The sequence below is a fragment of the Onychostoma macrolepis genome, chromosome 18 (genome assembly GCF_012432095.1).
Source record: "Onychostoma macrolepis isolate SWU-2019 chromosome 18, ASM1243209v1, whole genome shotgun sequence".
Lineage (NCBI taxonomy): Eukaryota > Metazoa > Chordata > Actinopteri > Cypriniformes > Cyprinidae > Onychostoma > Onychostoma macrolepis.
This window is the reverse complement of record NC_081172.1, coordinates 16,957,004-16,974,545: the sequence shown is the minus strand read 5'-3', so window position 1 is coordinate 16,974,545 and position 17,542 is coordinate 16,957,004. Positions and strand designations below refer to the sequence as shown.

Below are 17,542 nucleotides of genomic sequence, written 5' to 3'. Positions count from 1 at the left end.
TTGACTTAACTTAAAACAATTGAGGAAACCCTTTGCCTTAAAGTTATTAAGTAATAATAAAAAAAAAAAAAATTAGTTAAGTGAATTGTTAAGTTCACTTAACTTTTTTTTTTTTAATTATTGTTTAATTAATTATTTTAAGGCAACGGGTTTCTTCAATTTTTTAAAGTTAAGTCAACTTATCACTTTTTACAGTGTATAGTGTGTTTCTTTGTAGTACAAATTTTTCTTCATCCAATCAGACGTGTACTGGTTTCATCACTCCAGTCGATTTCTGATTCAGGCAGCCCACATACAGAAAAATCCATCCGTGTAGCCTCTCTGGCTCTCCCTCTTTTCACATCTCAGATTGCATTAATTCATTGCATTAATTCACCTTGCATGTTTTACTCGCCCCTAGACTCAAACACTCTCAGTCAATAGCAGGCCTAAGATATTTTGCACCAGCAGTACGAAGCCCAGGCCTCACAGATTGTTGAAATCAAATGGTGTGTGGTCTCTCCCTAGATCTATTGAATTTCTAAACCCATTCTCACACTGAAACTGGAAATCTTGAGAGAGCTGGCAACCCTAGCAAATGCTGAAACTGCACACAACCTTGTCGTACATTCATTTGTTTAAATTATTTACTGCGGTAGTTTGACAAACTATGCACTCACTCACATAGACACTAACCGAATCCCTAACATGCCCGAGTCTCGCTCTAGGCGTTTTGTGGCCAAAACAGTAGCATGACATTGCTGGCAATGCCCCAGTTCCTTCACGTCACGTATAGCCAGTTTCAATTTAGTCTCGAGCCCATTTCAGATACAAGAACTCAAGGCAAGAAAGATCTGTTTTTGTTCATTTCATTCTGTTATGCCGATAATTAAAGTAATGGCCAATAATGTTTGATGAAGCATTTCATTTGCTCTAATAAAGTCTTCCCTGCGTTTTCTCTTCCACCAAGTAAGCACAAAAGCCCATAATGACTGTAATTGCACAGGCAGAACTGAGGCTCAGAGCAGCTGAGGATACTCACAAGTAATAGTGTGCCCTTTCTCCCGCAGCCAAAGCGGACACTTCAGTAATCCAGAGACTCAATAATCCTTGCTGACCGGGGGGGTCGAGAGCGTGGAAACGGAGGATGAGGATGTGTTTCTCAGATTGCCAGGGGACGTCAGGGGCTGTGAGAGGCAGCTGCTGTCATCCAGACCACGTGGGCAGTCACGTCCTCAGCAGGCGGCTGTGGAGACAAGAGGGGTCATCTGTGAGAGACAGAATGGCTCATTCTCATCTTCGGACAAAGGCAGGCATTGAGAACTAGGGGACGAGGGGAGGGCAGGTTTGGAGTAGGCGTCATTCATTATTAGAGATAATTTATGGTGGGAAATATGGATAAATATAAATGTGGCCTGTAAGTGGTGCGTTCACACTGCACCAAAACCGATTTGTAATTCAATTCAGATGTTTTGCAGGTGAAGAAGTCAGTTTTGTTTGTTCAGACAGTGTATTCAATATTGCGATGTACTCATGAAGGCAAATCGGAGGTAAACTGTGTGTTACACATTATGTGGTACTGTACATACGCATTCCAAAGGATGAAAAAAATTGTTGAAATCCATTCAAGCACATTTTCAATAATGTTATTTTAATTGGATTTTAATCCATATCTAAATTTGCTGTTCAACATATAAACAATGAAACTAATTTGAGTCAGATATAACAAAAAATCTGATTTTAACTGCCTGAATAAAGCCATTGAGTTTACTGAGCTGTACAGAACAGCATACTGTATATATTTTTTTACTTCTTTCTTTTTTTTTTTTTAATGTGGGCATTTTATATTTACACAGTGAGACCATTGCAAATATTTTTTTTACAGAAAGAGTGTTTTATCTACACCTAAATCTCTTTGACACACGCATACATTATAAATAGAGTTTCCTCTAGCACCAGCTTCAAGGGAACCACGTTTTGATTTGGCTTTTCCACCTGCTGTTGCCTGTACTCTTTGTTGGAGACTGAATACCTGCTGAAGTCTGAGATCTTATTTAATGCTGTCCATTTATATCGATTATTGATGAAGGTAGGAACGTATTCTGTCAGTTAATAAAGTTTTATGTATCTGGCCTTGAGCTGTTTATTGATTCAGTGTAATAGGCAAAATCACATGTCTGCCTATGATCAAAAGAGATCGAGTGGAATTAACAGATAGATAGCTTTAACAGGTTATTGACAGGACCACAACAGAGGCATGTCGTTTCACTATGATCCGTTCTAATAATGGAACTTAAAAGTAATTTAAGGATAAAACAAGTTGTTTAAGATGATGCTAAAGCCCAAGAAAAGATGTGTTTTTTTTTGTTTTTGGCTTTTAGTCCATGTCATTTAACTTTAAAGCAATCTGCAGAATATGCTATTTACTCCAAAAAGGTTCCACCAATTTTGTCCAATTAAGTGGATCTGTTCCAGACTTTTAAGGCATTACATGTATGCTCCTGCCATGAAGCCTGCTTCATATATATTGTAGCAGTGTGTGGGAAGGCCAACCAGTTGGAGTGGTAAAGGAAATGACGTCCTGTACAAAATGTTGGTGCAATAATCAAAAATTGGTGGTTTATTGGAAGGTGAAAAAATACCATCAAGTGCATGAGGAAACAAAAATAAATAAAAACTGTACAAAAAGAAACAAACAGCAACAATGTGCTTTCTTTGGCTACACCAAAATGGCCCAAGTATCTAACATTGCTCAGTCCGAATCAGAACCAAAGACAAAATGTAAAACTGACTTCCTTTCAGCTAGCAAGCCTATTTATAGGCTAATGCCCCTCCTACAGGGCATACCAACTGGGGAGAAAACAAACAAAATTGTCTGTAACAAACAAATGAAATAATGTAAATATCCAGCACAACCAGACTTAAACCCTCCGAACAAGTAAAACAACAACCATTAACAGAAGATAGTTTACCAACAAATTAAATGGAAAACTAACTGTTCCTAATTCCACAGGAAGTGAGGTGGCGGTTGTTTTAAAAACCAGTTGGACCTAGATTAAGGGTTTGATTGTACAGAGTGTGAACCTGGAAATTTAACTGAACAAGGTTTGTAGAAAATTTATAGAAAAATAAATATAATCACCACATGTACTGTATGTACTGACCTTTTGAACTTTTTAGAAAAATTGTGATTTAAGGAAAACTATCAAGAGTTGAAAACTAGAACAAACACAGCAGTAACAAACTTAGCCTAAACAAAACAAAAACTCCATAACACTTTCCTGGTGTGTACACAGGTGTTAATTTGCCGGCAATGTCCAGTACAAGTGAAATGGGTGTGTTTGTAAGTCCAAGTCTATAGAGTCAACAGGTTAACCTGTGACACAGTGGTTCTCAATTAGGGTTGCAAAAAGTTCTGATAAAGTTCCAGAAACATTCCAAAATTTTCCATTTTTTTCCAAAGGCCCTAAATAAAAAGAAAATAACTCAAATAATGAGTCAAAATTTTATATCATTTCAGGAGAGCAGATTTTAATGTGCATGACTTTTCCAGTCATTTGTAATTTACGGGATCAAGATGAAGGATAATGATAAGGCATATGTTTTACTTAATTTCAACCTAATAAAATAGTTCTTGGCGTACTAGAAAAATGTATACGTTATAAAAATGTTCATAGAGTTATAATATTTTACTGGTTCACATGACTCTAGGACTAGGTCTGAACAATGTTAAAAAATTTTATTTTAGTAGACTTAGTTTATTGTAATTCATGTTTTGTCCTATTTAAAACCAAGTTTAAATTTGAAATAATCTTGACTCCCTTGGAAGTTTGTCGAGACACCCAGTGGGTACCGGCCCGACTGATAATCACTGCAATATAGGATTCCAAAATTATTATTATTTTTTTTTAAGGACATTTCTGTTACCCCTAAACCTCGAAGCAATAAAGTAAAAAATTCAAAATACAGGTAAAATGTGTAATAAAAAATACTGAAAATTCCTTTGTTAATACAGTACATTGTGTCTTGTTTTTATGGATTTTTCGAGGGAAGGTAATCCCAGAGAGTGCACCGAAACAAGCTCAGTTGACCAAAAAAAAAAAGGATGTACAAATCATGGTTACACATATACAGACATTTTTATATCATATACACAATAGCCAAGCGTGCCTGTCAAGCACATATCTGCTGGATAGGATATGTTACAATATGTGCCTTCATATTTCATGCATCTTTTTTGCAAAGATATATATTTGTGAATTTGTTATACATTTACACCATATTGACCATTACATGTGTGATGCACTTTCTTTAACTTCATAGTTAATAATGAAAATGTTAGTTGAATCATGCAGTTTTTATGTTGACTAGTTAAATGTAAAAAAAAAAAAAAAAAAACGAAATCAGTCAAAGGTTCTGAAAAAAATCTGATTTTATTTTTTGCCATATGTTATCTGTTTTTTGAGTTACATAACAAGAGTACTGCGTGCATTCTTAGCTGCTGATCCCAGAAGACTGTTAAACCTGCGTCCTGAGAGTCACTTCTTGTGCGCTCATGTGCTGACAGTGAGAGATGTTTGACTGGATGTGACCTGTGACGGATGAGGGGATTAGTATTGATCAATTGTGCAAGCCCACAGACACGGGGGATGAATCAACAGTCCATTGCTTTCTGTTGCAGTGTATTCATACAGCCCCCACTCCACCCTGCAGTCAACGCTACTTACCACATCAACCGCACCATAAATCCAGTGGGAAAGGAGCTTGACATTGTGCTTGTCGGTAAGAAATGTCAGCCTTAATATCTCAATGATGCTCTATTGCTCTCGGACCACTGCACACATCTGCATATCGGAAATGTACAGGCCTTATACAGTCAGTGTCTCCATGGAAACTATACCTATAGCTAGTATGGAGGGAATCTGTGGGGGAGGATACTTCGGGGACAAAATCAAATCACTATACTACCCTTTGTTCAAAACTCTTGGTAAAAAAAAAAAGGAATGTATGTCAGTGTAAATTCATAGTGTAATACTGAATAAATATTTGAAATGTTACAGTTAAACACTGCAGTGATCCAGTCTGGTATGAAGTTCCATTACATTTACAAATCGTGAGTCAGTTATCTCTGGCGATGGTTCCTTCAAATATTTCTGTCAACAGACACGTTGGGAATGCTGATGTCAAAATTGCATGTTGCGCGTGTTTAAACTGTAGGCAGAAAATGCAAGAACACTCTACAGACAATAGAGCATCTGCTAAATGTGTGCGGTAAAGTGATGCTGTTGATAATGGCTGGGTCCACTTGTGCAAAAGGACATTGTCATTTACAGGAAAAATGGTAGGTTTTGTACTGAAAGAATTCATCACCCATCTTTGTCTCATGTTATGATTAATTCAGGCAAACCCACATGAAATAAATGCCTCTTTATTCTGCAGTCATCAATAATTCACTTCTGGCCAAGTTCCGAACTTTTGGAAGTGACTATAGGAAAAACTGACCTGTGAAACTGCCATGAAACCTTACACTCATATTTGAAGCTTTGTAACTTAAAATGTAATTTGATATTTGATACTATTTTTAATGTTTTAATATAAATTGTTTTGTTTTTTTGTTTTGTTTTTTACATTTTAACCATTTTAATTTTAACAAAGACTTAAAATGATCAAAAGTGTCAGTAAACACATTCATAATGTAACAAAAATTTTCTATTTCAAATAAAAAAAAATGTAATCAGCTTTAAAATTTTAATAATATTTCACAATATTACTTTACTATATTTGTGATCAAATAAATGCAGCCTTGGTGAGCATAAGCGACTTTCAAATCTTTCAAAAACATTACCAACTCCAAACTTTTGAACTTGAATTATATTATATTATATTATATTTAAAGCTGCAGTCCACAAGTTTTGCCTCTTTGTCGCCATCTCCGTTTGAAAACCTGGAAGTCAGTCACGCACCGGTGTGGATGTTTACTGTACTTCGTAATCACAGATTCTAGCCTACGTCTTGGAATATATGACCCAAATAAGAATTTTCACTGTATATTGTCATCTGAACAAGTAAGTAATAAGTCTGCCACATTTGTTCTGACCAACTGAGGAAAAAAGCATTACCATAAATCGCACTATTAATGATGATTTAATCTAAAGTTCGGTTAGCTCATATCACATCAAACGTGCAAATTATTATTATTGTTATACTTTATTGTCAAATTATTAATGTTAATAACATCAGCATTGCATGACTATGAGTATAGTGTGTATTTGCTTGTAGATTTAAATTTCTGTACAGTCTAATCTAATTGTCATACCATTCGAATTTCATAATAAGAAATTCTTTTAACCCAAAAAGCAAACTATGCTCCCTTCGAACTGGTTTTCTTTAAAATACAAATCTTGTGTAATCCCAGGCTATCTGTAATCAGAAGCACATTTAAAACTGGAATATAATTTAATTTCATTCACATATGTTTCAGAAACACATAATCCTTTCTGGATTACAATCCGCCATCAAAATGATACATTTAATTATTCTAGCTGCTGTGAGAGAAGGCTATAAACGATCCTCCACCTGCAGGATCCTCACATGCGATAGCCTCCTAGCCGAGACAACTTCTTTAAGTTTACAGACGTGACGTAATGACGCAGTGTCATGCTCGAATTTCCCGCGTACCACTCAAATTAGAAAACATTATGATAAATTGGGCTAAAGTAAGGCGATAGTTTTGAACACTGGCTGGTTATGTACTTGCTCAAATATTGATTTCGGATCATTTTTAACCCAAAAAAGTTACGGACTGCAGCTTTAATAAAGCATAAAAGCGAAAGCTGAAGATTCAAGTCTAAAGAATGTGGTGGTACGCTGTCCGCTGTGTACAAGCAATAACGAGGACAAGCAATAATGTTATAGAAGCTTCATGTATAAGAGCTATACAGGAATGAGAACAAATTATGTTCAAAATAGTTCAAAGGCAGGTTTATCATGCCTTATTTGCTGCATTTTCTCCCCATCATAGCATTTCTGAAGTTGTGAAGCTGTGAATAATAACTGTGATGCTCATCATTAAATCCTGTATGTTTTTTTTTTGATGTAATTGTGCAATTTGTGCTAAATAAATGGAAACAATGACACTTGACACTTATTCACTTTGAAAGCAAGAAGCACATTCACATTTGTTGAATAGGACTGGTTTAAACTACACTCTTAAAAATAAAGGTGCTTCAAAAGGTTCTTCACAGCGATGCCATAGAAGAACCATTTTTGGTTCCACAAAGAACCACTCAGTCACAGGTTCTTTAAAGAACCATCTCTTTCTTACCTTTTTATAACCTGAAGAACCTTCTTTCGCCATAAAGAATCTTTTGTGAAACAGAGAGGTTCTTCAGATGTTAAAAGTTCTTGATGGAACCATTTAGACAAAAAGGTTCTTCTATGGCATCGTGAAGCACCTTTATTTTTAAGAGTGTAGTTTCAACATGTTGCTACTTTGTTCCAGAATGGTGGAAATAAGAAACATCTTTGCATCCTCCAGCTGTTGGGAGCGACTGGCTACATCACCAAATCTAAACCAGTAGTCATTTTACTATTTTCTATTTTTCACAAAGCTATGAAACAGTGGAATGAAGTGGACAACTACCCAAGAGGACTCTCAACCACTCCAGCTGCTCACCAGAAGTATATTTTGTTTAGAAATGGCATTTGATTGCTCAGAGGTTGAGGAGCTTTCACCTTATGCACTGTATGAAATGGAAACATCATAGACATGTGACTGAATGCATGTTGTTGAGTACCACCTGAGGAGATTTTCAATACTCTACGCAGTTACAGTGGAAATCCAAAGGACGCAGGTGTCCAAACTGCAAGAATTGTTAGATAGCCTCACTGCTGGATTCAAGAGGTCTGACTATTAACCACCGTCTGGTGTTCTTAACCCCTACATATGACCCAGCCCACAGCCAGGGAAGCTGTTTAGGGTTAAATCCCTCAGCCCAAAGCTGAAACTTTCTCTTTGCTTCCTTAGAAGGAAAACCCTCTTTGAAACGTACTGCGGAGAAAAAGAGAGAGGTCCGCTAAAGCTTACCAGCTGCAAGCATGCTGATAACAGCCATATCTGGATATAAGCAGTATCCTTGATCAGGCTATGAGTTCTGGCACACCTGTGACTGAACTGCACTCACTCGTCTGGTACACGGGTTTCCACAGGAATGGCTCACGTTAAGCCAGTGGAATAGAACGGTTGCATTCGTACTCTGTAAACAGATATGCTGATCCATGCGGGATGTTAGCCAGGTAATAAAGGTGGACATGAAAAGCAGGTTATCACCAAAACCTTCTCAAGGACTTTTAGAAGGATAGATTTAAGCCTGTACAGTATGAAGAAATTACTGCAAAGCCTCACGATTGAAAATTATGACCTTTTTGCTAAAGGTCAAGCAAATGTTTTTCTTTGAATGCACCATTTACCATCCACCATTAATTTAAGAAATCTCAACAGGAGATTGTGTGTGTGTGTGTGTGTGTTCCACAGTTATAAAGAATGCCATACAGGTTTGCGAATAGGCATAGGTATGCTAATAAGCAACTAGTTAGTGAGAATTGGTCCCTATACTAAAGTGTTACCAATTTTTCTTTCCTATACATTCTATTTTGCAGTTTTGCATTTTTGGGAGGATAATAGTGTCTAGCAGCTTTTAAGGTGCTATTTAAAGTAACAGCCTTCACAGTCAGCTGCTGTATTTCTTTACTAAGAAGCGCACATCAAAGAGAGTCCAGACCTTTTCAGCGCATGCCTTTTTCATCTGCAATAGCTGTCACTCAGCTCTCTCAGTCACTTTAATGGCAGGAAGAATTCAATTAATCCCAGGAAAAGTGGAGCACAGGTTCATTTTCAGCTCAGGCTGAAGTTGCTTACAGCAGCTCTGTTTACCCTGCCTCTCTCCTTGTGTTCTGCCCAGGGCACTATACACTGCCTGAATACCGAATGTACCAGCCATCACCTGTGCCCGATCTCAGATGAACCCAAAGAATTGATGTGCCGGTGCCCTGCCCAGATCAAATTTTTTATGAGGGGCAATTGCAAGGAAACCAGTGGAAAATGATGGTTTCGAAAATACCTTTACACAGTTAGGGAACACACACACACACACATATATATATATATCTATATCTTGCTTGAGTTATGTTTGCTGCATCTTTTACTTATAAAGTACTTGATACTTTATGTAAACTTCTAAAATAGCCTGGATTTGCACGTACAAACAAACTCAGCGCAGAAAAATAGATAAGGGCGGTTAATCCACCTACCCATGAACACCTACACTCACCTCTCTCCTACTGAACATGCTCTAGATATTCCACAAATGGAATGAAAGTTGTCTCTCGTGTACTAACTTGACACTCTAATAATGTTACATGGCTGAATTTTGTCTAGTAAATTAAAGGTGGGGGTTGTCCATTAGAGCAGGAGTCTTTAGCATTATTCAGGGAAGGCCAAGGACCCTCTGGTGGCCAGAAAGATGGAGCAGATACACCATATTTCATATACAGTGGGGCAAAAAAGTATTTAGTCAGTCACCAATTGTGCAAGTTCTCCCACTTAAAAAGATGAGAGAGGCTTGTAATTTTCATCATAGGTATACCTCAACTATGAGAGACAAAATGAGAAGAAAAAAAAAAAAAAAATCCAGAAAAGCACATTGTAGGATTTTTAAAAGAATTTATTTGCAAATTATAGTGGAAAATAAGTATTTGGTCAATAACAAAATTTCATCTCAATACTTTGTTATATACCTTTTGTTGGCAATGACAAAGGTCAAACGTTTTCTGTAAGTCGTCACAAGGTTTTCACACACTGCTGCTGGTATTTTGGCCCATTCCTCCATGCAGATCTCCTCTAGAGCAGTGATGTTTTGGGGCTGTCGCTGGGCAACACGGACTTTCAACTCCCTCCAAAGATTTTCGATGGGGTTGAGATCTGGAGACTGGCTGGGCCACTCCAGGACCTTGAAATGCTTCTTACGAAGCCACTCCTTCGTTGCCCGGGCGGTGTGTTTGGGATCATTGTCATGCTGAAAGACCCAGCCACGTTTCATCTTCAATGCCCTTGCTGATGGAAGGAGGTTTTCACTCAAAATCTCACAATACATGGCCCCATTCATTCTTTCGTTTACACGGATCAGTCGTCCTGGTCCCTTTGCAGAAAAACAGCCCCAAAACATGATGTTTCCAGCCCCATGCTTCACAGTAGGTATGGTGTTCTTTGGATGCAACTCAGCATTCTTTCTCCTCCAAACAAGACAAGTTGAGTTTTTACCAAAAAGTTCTATTTTGGTTTCATCTGACCATATGACATTCTCCCAATCCTCTTCTGGATCATTCAAATGTTCTCTAGCAAACTTCAGACGGGCCGGACATGTACTGGCTTAAGCAGGGGGACACGTCTGGCACTGCAGGATTTGAGTCCCTGGCGGCGCAGTGTGTTACTGATGGTAGCCTTTGTTACTTTGGTCCCAGCTCTCTGCAGGTCATTCACTAGGTCCCCCACTAGGGGTGAGATCTTGCGTGGAGCCCCAGATCGAGGGAGATTATCAGTGGTCTTGTATGTCTTCCATTTTCTAATAATTGCTCCCACAGTTGATTTCTTCACACCAAGCTGCTTACCTATTGCAGATTCAGTCTTCCCAGCCTGGTGCAGGTTTACAATTTTGTTTCTGGTGTCCTTTGACAGCTCTTTGGTCTTGGCCATGGTGGAGTTTGGAGTTGGACTGTTTGAGGTTGTGGACAGGTGTCTTTTATACTGATAACGAGTTCAAACAGATGCCATTAATACAGGTAACGAGTGGAGGACAGAGGAGCCTCTTAAAGAAGAAATTACAGGTCTGTGAGAGCCAGAAATCTTGCTTGTTTGTAAGTGACCAAATACTTATTTTACCGAGGAATTTACCAATTAATTCTTTAAAAATCCTACAATGTGATTTTCTGGATTTTTTCCCCTCATTTTGTCTCTCATAGTTGAGGTATACCTATGATGAAAATGACAGGCCTCTCTCATCTTTTTAAGTGGGAGAACTTGCACAATTGGTGGCTGACTAAATACTTTTTTGCCCCACTGTAGTGTAAAACTGAGGTTGCATTATAAGCATATAACAACATTTATATACTGCACCAAATGAATGAATTTAAGTGTTATATTATCATGCATATAAATATATATCATTTTATATTGATCTATTCAATTTTTTACACCAACATTGTATGCATAAGTATCAATACTTTTGTATAAAATTATTTTTATGATCTCTGCATAAGACAACTATATATATTTTCCTTCATACATTAATCATTTTATATTACACTTACAATACATTAGCAAATTAATTTAATTAAAATTACCTTAATTTTTTTAAACACCTATTTATTTATTTCCACAAAAATTTACCATATTGTTAAAAATGAGGTATCATTACTGTCAATCCTGTCTTCCTGTGTCTTGTGTTTCCCCTCTCGTGCCCATATTTGGTCTTCCTGTTCCTGTCATTATTAGTTGATTAGTCTCCAGCCATTTGTAATTGTCATCCTTGCGTTCTGTGTCTCCTGCGACTCCTGTGTTCCAGCGTTTGGTGAAATAAATGTTGTTTGTTGAAAGTTCCTTGACTCCTTGTTTCCCTGGCTCCAGAGGATCTTGACAATTACACGCCCGGTTTATAATAACATTCTTATAGTATCAAATTAATATATTTACATATTATACTGATTTTTAAACACTTTTTTCCACAAAAATGTATGCTAATCCATTGTATGTAAAATTAATTGCATTATAAGCTTGGTCTATAATAACATGTACAGTAGTAACAAATTCATTTACATTTAGCATTTATAAATGCATTTATTGACACTTATTTACTTTATTGACACTTATTTACTATTATATAATGCAAATGACTATTTATATGAATGTATATATATATATATATATATATATATATACATTTTACATTTTAATGTGATAATTTTATATACTGTATATCTGTATAAGAAATGATCCAAAGATAGTAAGACCACTGAATAACAAAATGTTTCCATATACAGTTATGAATTAAATCCATATTCTAGTAATGAATAATACTAAATATGTGACCACTTCAGGTAACATGATATGACCTTATGCATTTACATATTATGCATTGTGGTTATAAGGTTATGTCCTGCAAATAAGAAGTACTATTGAAGCAGTCAAGCAAACAATGAGAAATCCCATTAGCATGCACCAGCAATTGAATTGAATGAGGATGGAAATTGCGTGTGGCTCCCTGAGCGACCTGACTGGATGGTTAAAGAGGTGGTGTTCATTCTGCAGGGAGCGAAAATCACTTTGCCTGCCACTGTCTGCATGTCAGTGTAATTACAACCACATGGGGACGAGGGGAGGACCGTGATACCCAGTTGATTATGGCCTTAATAATATGCTGGAAATGAGAAGCGTTTCACTGGGTCTCTTGTGTCCGAACTAGAGCAGTAATCTATGTATGTTTTTGTATTTGTCTTGCGAGATGGAATAGAAGCGTCACATACTGATTTCCAAAAGTCCGTCCAGAAAAACTAAGCAACAAATCATTAGTTTGGCTAATTCACAACACTAATTTTGGCTTAATATGCACCCAAAGGCTCCGAATTTGATCCAGCTCCAAAATCGCACCTGTGGTGCATTCAGTTTCTTTCCAAACCCCCCTCATTCCTTCTCGCTCTCTCAAAATTTCAGTGCATTTTTCAAGCTGCCTATCCGACCATCTTCCAAAAGAGGCATCTGGGGGCCAATCGCATTCAGCCACAGTCCTCCTCTGCGCTGCCAAGCTTTTTGCTGAAATTACCGCCGAGGGTTTTGTCACTCCGTAGCCATAGGATGAGTGGCAGCTCTCTACAACTCATGCAAAGCCCACATGATCAGACACCAACAAGTTTGCGTGTGCGAGAGAGATAAAGAGAGGGTGAAAGGGAGTGAGAGAGGAGGAGGCATGTCTCGTCTCATGTTTAACACTAAATGAGATTGCCTGCATCTGCTCCCTCAAGAACCCTAGGAAATAAGACGGTCCCTGTCACTTTGTTCTTTTCTTCTCGCTTCTGTGATGTTCCACTTCTGCAGTCTGCGGAGAGGACTTTCTGACAGCCGAGAAGGTTTTGGTTTTGTGCCATTGGGCACTTACTTAATTGTATACATTTGAAGCGAGCACCATACATTGTGTGAGTCGCTGCTTTGTGTATTATACTCTCCCATCCTAAGAAAGTATGGCTCTGATCTTTACAAGAGACACCCATCTGTCAGGGCACTTCATGTTCTGAAGATTTAAATGAAAACACTTTCTCTCCTGAGAGATGTTACAGAGTACTTCAGATTTAGCATTTCAGTCATGTTAACTAGGTTGTATTACTCTGCTAAAGGCGATCGTTCTCTCTCTTTCTGTGATCATGCATGCATGCGTATTGTCCCACATGTTTATTTTACAGATGTACTCTCAACCACAGACTGACTTTTTTTCTTCGGATTTCACTTCAGGGCTTCACCATGCTGTTTGACTGCGTGAAAATGCTAAGATTAGATTGTGGGATAGCAAAGATTTTTCCAACAAAAAACAGGGCATCATTTATACACCACCTAGAAGTACAAAAAAAAAAACAACAACAAAAAAACAAGCAATTTAGACCAGGAGGCCAATGTTTTCTATAGGAGCTATAAGCTATCTGTTAGCATACCATTCTAGCTAGCAAAAGACTAACTGGACCGACGACTTCCGGCGAGCTTCTGAAGTTATTATCCCATGAGGCCACTGGAGGATTTGTGAATGGCAGAGAAGAGACACAACAGCTGTAAGTCACATGACAATAACAACATGACTGATGTAGGCTAATAGCTATATATCTGGATTAGTTTCATACTACACTCATTCATATTATATAGAACAGTTTTTGATTGGTTGCAAAATAATTGTCTATTATTGATACAAATTTTATTTCAGATGCAGGCTAAAATTTGAGATTTTTGGATTTGAACAGAAAATCATGTTAGCTAAAGGCTAATTTGGTTAGCTTTTGCAATTATCTCCTGCTGGTAGATTACGTGGATAAAAAGTATTTTTCTCCATTAGAGAGATATTAGAAGACATTAATGCGAACTTGTAGTTGTCTCTGCATGCTGGGATAGAAGAAGGTGTTTTATCATTGCAAACTTCACACACGCTTCACCTTTAGAGCATTTTTGCTTAGAGGAGCTGTTTCAATCAGACTCTCATTATCAGCTCAGACAAGGCCGCCTACAGCATGATTTTTTTTTAAACATCCCTCTCAGGGACCCTTGCACACGTCTTGCCTTCATCGAGCACATAGACTGATCCAACATGTGTCCAACTTGAAAGTCTGAGCAGATGAATATTTCATTCATATCAACAATCAATATATAAAATCATTGTCTTTTTATAGCGAGGTCCAAATATCTGAGTAAATATGCTTCTATTTTGCATTCTTTTCTAAATTATAATTTTATAATAAGAAAATTATAATTATTAAAAATATTAATAATTCATTTCTTAATAGTTGGTATTTCACCCTTTTGGAGCATAAGGAATATTATTTATAAATGTATTATTTAATTTTTTATGCTTACTTTTCAAATACCTGATATTAAATCTTTTGTGTGATTTACTACATACCATTTTATAATAATAAAATAAAGTTGTAAAATACGTAAATTATTATTATTATTATTATATTATTAATTTAAGAATTTCTTAGTAATTTTTGTGTTAATGACAGCATTTTCAAATCTTACTTTATGTGCCATTTATTGCATACATTTTAGAATAATAAAATAAATGTTACAATAAAAACATAAAAAATTATATTGTCAAGATGTTTTTCATTCATTTATTAATTTAGTAGTTGGTATTTTGCCCCTTTGTGTTAATGTGTTAATTTTTTTTTCAAATATCTGTTTTTAAATCTTATTTTATATGTAAACATTTATTGTTTTCTTAAATGTTATTTAATATCATTACTTTTTTTTTTTGGTTTCCTTAAACCACTAAACTAAAAAAAAAACAGGACTTTAAATTGTGTATAGAAAGAATCTGTCTCTCTACCAAAATTAAAACTGCAATATAATTTTAATATTTTATGCAACATAACAACTTATTTACATTTGCTAACAAACCTATAGCAAAGTTGGATGGCAATAGTTAATCTCATCCTACAGCACAAGACAGAAATGCATATGCAAGTATGGAAGGTCAACTGACATTTTTCTGCAGAGTCTTGTTAGATTCGAGAGAACATCTTGGAGATGCAGTAGCTCAGCGGTGGATGCAGGGAGGCAGCATCTTATAGTTTATCTGCATTGACATGGATGTGTGTGGGGGTGGCGGTAAGGGCTTGACAGATTTTCACAGAATGTGATTTCATGTTTACTTTTTCACAAGCGAATGAAACAGGCCTTCACATTGTGCATGCCTCAAAGATCCTGTAATCCTACAGCAGTCTTGCTGGCTTTGGTGAATTCAGGCTACAATTAACACAGCGTGATTAAAAAAGCACACCAGGGAGCCTCCGCAAACAAAGCAGAACTTGCCACGGAGGCAATAATTTTGCACAGATTATTTATTCCTTTCAGCACCCTGAGCGCTTAGGAGAAAATCAATAACATATGCAAACACCCGAACAAACACCAATCGCAAATCACTGGCTGTAAAATATACACAGTGCAAAGACAAAGAGAGAAATGAGTTTTGGTCACAGATGGAGCTGTAACAGCAGCCTGTAGGTGCGTTTCACACAGACCTGCCCTTCAGCTCACAAAAATCAAGCAGCCATGTGAATAGCTAAAATGAATCCGAATATTGACTGTTCAAGGTGCCTCGGCTTGCTTAAAGATATATTCTGGTTTGTTTACATCTTTTTCTTTCATATTGAAGTTTTTGAAATGCTTACAGTAGCACATGAAAAGCATTTGTATTTATAGGCAATTTTTGTAAAGCTAGAAATGTTGCACTGTATTTTGCAATGATGACTGTCTGAAGGTTACTTACCAAATAATTAAATAGCTGAGTGAATGTTCAGTCAAAATGATTTTATTGGCTTAAAATAGCTTAAACTTGTGCTAAGTCTAGAACAGCTAGGAAATCTGAGTAACGGTTAGCATTGATAATGTATAGTCCATCAGTCATCATCAAAATATCCCACACTATAATCAGGATCAGTATTTTACAATAATGTACATTAATTTATACCTTTTAAAAGTTTGAGGTTGCAAGTTTCTTTTTTTTAAGGCTGCATTTATTTAATAAAATCCATCAAAGCTGTAATATTGTGAAATATTATTACAATTTAAAATAACTGTTTTCTGTTTTCTTATGTCAAAATGAAATTTATTCTTGTGATAGCAAAGCTGAATTTTTCATTACTCTTGTCTTCAGCGTCACTTGGTCATTCAGAAATATCTAATATATTGATTTGGTTATTATTATGAATGTTGAAAACAGTTGTACTTCGTGATATTTTCGTGGAAACATGATTCAGGATTCTTTGAATTCAAAAGAAAAGCATTTATTTATCTAATAAAAATACTTTTGATAAATTAAATGCATCCTTGCTAAATAAAAGCATTTCTCAAAAAACAAAACAAAACTAAAAAAAAACCTTACTGATGCCAATTTCATTACAAATTCTTTTTATTTAAAAAAATATATATTATTAATTTGAGAATTAATGGCAACATAAATATTGTATATTTATTTTAAAGAATTTGATCATTTTAATAATAATACAATAATAACATTTTTCTTAAATCTTAATCTTTGTTTTTGTTTTGTTTTGTTTCCTAAAGACTTAAAATCTGGATTTTCAGTCTGGTCTCATCCTTCCAGTCTTCAGTGTCACATTATCCTTCAGAAATCATTCTAATTTACTGATTTGGTTATTATCAATGTTGAAAACAGTTATTTGCTGATTAATATTTTTGTGGAAACATGGCACATTTTTAACAGAAAGTTCAAGGGAACAGTATTTAAAAAAAAATAATAATAATCTTTTGAAACTATAAAGAAAGAAAAAAAAATCATTTATAACTGACACTCTTTTTTTTAACATGCATCATTAGCCTCTGATGCAGGTTTTATGCCTAAATGCCACATAGCTCCTTGCACGCTTGTTTTTGGTGAAACAGAAGGGGTTTTTGCCATCACTATATCCTGTGAAGTAATATTCACTGGATTTGTTTATGATTGTATGATGGATGAGCAGATTATTTCTAATAGTGAATGCTCATTTAATCTCCTAAAGAGACAAGGCGCTTACAGAGGGATGGTCAGCATCCAGGTCTTCATGCCAATTGACTTAGCATTAAGAAATACTGCTGCTGGGAGATTGTAAATTAACCCAACAAAGCTTGCTTCAGCTGCTTTCTCATTGGAATTGACACACTGAACCTTTGTGATGATCTTGAAACATAAACATGCATGGAGATCTATTAGTTAAATGCAGCTCATGGCTGGACGCTTGTTTTGTCTCCTGACTT

General features: G+C 36.2%; 1 protein-coding gene and 1 long non-coding RNA gene across 3 annotated transcripts in view; one reads left to right on the top strand and one right to left on the bottom strand.

Annotated features, from left to right (window-relative positions):
• Positions 1–1,152, bottom strand: part of b3gat1a (beta-1,3-glucuronyltransferase 1 (glucuronosyltransferase P) a) — a 44,773-nt gene extending 43,621 nt beyond the window's left edge. For both annotated transcript variants that reach the window (XM_058752064.1, XM_058752068.1), the window contains exon 1: positions 1,022–1,152. The gene's annotated coding sequence lies outside the window, so the exon portion shown is untranslated. The remainder of the gene's footprint in view (positions 1–1,021) is intronic.
• Positions 1–1,177, top strand: part of LOC131524761 (uncharacterized) — a 48,360-nt gene extending 47,183 nt beyond the window's left edge. The window contains exon 3 of the long non-coding RNA XR_009267066.1: positions 1,050–1,177. This is a non-coding gene — a long non-coding RNA (uncharacterized LOC131524761). The remainder of the gene's footprint in view (positions 1–1,049) is intronic.
• The last annotated feature ends 16,365 nt before the right edge of the window (positions 1,178–17,542 follow it).